This window comes from Hyposmocoma kahamanoa, unplaced genomic scaffold (genome assembly GCF_003589595.1).
Source record: "Hyposmocoma kahamanoa isolate Upper Pololo Valley unplaced genomic scaffold, ASM358959v1 62, whole genome shotgun sequence".
Lineage (NCBI taxonomy): Eukaryota > Metazoa > Arthropoda > Insecta > Lepidoptera > Cosmopterigidae > Hyposmocoma > Hyposmocoma kahamanoa.
In genome coordinates, this window is record NW_020653850.1 from 19,436,946 (window position 1) to 19,438,791 (window position 1,846).

Consider the following 1,846-nt stretch of genomic DNA (forward strand, 5'->3'; position numbering starts at 1 on the left):
TAACTCACGAGAGAAATGTAAGACATACAAATATTTCTCCCAGTCCGGGAATCAAACCCGAGACCTCTGCGTGGTAACCGTTCGGCCACAGAGGGAGTTTTTATAAAACAGAGATTTTATTTTTATTTATAACATTATTATTCAAATTGACGAATTAATTTGTAAGAAACTTATATGGCCGGATTTGAAACTTGAAATTAGAAAATGAAATTGTTGAATATTGAACTGAGCAACGCGACCCGCTCACGCGATGCGCTTCTCCTACCGCAAAATGGCGGCTATTTGGTTTCGCAAATTAGAAAAGCATTCAGTTTAAATACAAGTTTTTATAAATAAAAATTATTATTCTGCATTGCTAAATAAATACCCTCCGTACTACCAACAAAAACATCTCAAATAAAATGCAGTAATACACCGCAAATCCTGCACTTAAAAAGCACTAATGAAATTTTTGGTGTACTTGGATAAATATGATAATATTGCATTTTAGTGGTTCTAACGTTTACCATGAAATTACTCCTTAAAGTATAATTTATAAACATTTATATTCAGGGTAAACTTTTTTCTTTTGTCCTGGAATCCTTACAGCGGTGCCAAGTGGACTATCGTTATATACAAGTGTTGAGATGTCTTTACGATGCTGCTACCATGAGTGTCCAAGTACAGGACCAGCAGTCTGAACCTATCCAATTACGCAGAGGGGTGAGACAGGGGGATGTCATATCCCCGAAACTGTTCACCGCTGCATTGGAGGATATGTTTAAGACGCTGGACTGGAAAAGGATGGGCATTAACATAAACGGCGAGTACATCTCACACTTGCGATTTGCAGATGACATAGTCCTAATGGCAGAATCGCTGGAGGAACTGGATCAGATGCTGAACAGCCTAGCATCCGCCTCGCGGCGGATTGGTCTCGGCATGAACTTTGATAAAACCAAAGTCATGATCAATGACCACATTGATCCGAGACCCATCTGCGTCGATGGCCACCTTCTTGAAGTTGTTTCCGAATACACTTACCTCGGGCAGATTCTGCAGTTAGGTAGAAATAACTTCGAGAAGGAGGCCAGGAGGAGGATTCAGCTTGGCTGGGCAGCGTTTGGGAAGCTACGTCGAGTCTTTTCGTCGCCCATCCCGCAGAGCTTGAAAACAAAGGTTTTCAACCAGTGCGTCCTACCAGTTCTAACGTACGGAGCTGAGTCGTGGACACTCACGATACGGCTAGTCCACCAGTTTAAAGTCGCTCAGCGAGCTATGGAACGAGCTATGCTCGGAGTTTCTCTGAAAGATAAACTCCGTAATGAGGTTATCAGACAGAGAACCAAAGTGATCGACATAGCTCTTCGGATAAGCAAGCTGAAGTGGCAGTGGGCTGGACATATCTGCCGAAGAACCGACAACCGCTGGGGTAAACGAGTTCTTGAGTGGAGACCACGACTTGGCAAACGTAGTGTGGGACGCCCTCCAGCCAGATGGAGTGACGATCTGCGGAAGATTGCTGGCAGGAAATGGATGCGTCAAGCCGAGAACAGGGCGAAATGGCGTGCATTAGGGGAGGCCTATGTCCAGCAGTGGACTGCAATAGGCTGATGATGATGATGATGATGATGTAAACTTAAAAAACGCTACTTACGGTATGTTTTCAATAAATAAACACCGAAATCACCAGCCCAAACAATAACACACACGATTGTCGTGACGTATTTTTGAAGTTGTTTATTTTTTTTAAATGACAGACCCAGGCATTAAAAACTTTAGGATTTGTTAGAGTAGTTACCGAAATAGCAATTAATATTAGTTCTTTTACCTGTCATAAATTCGATATCCGATAAATCGGTATAAA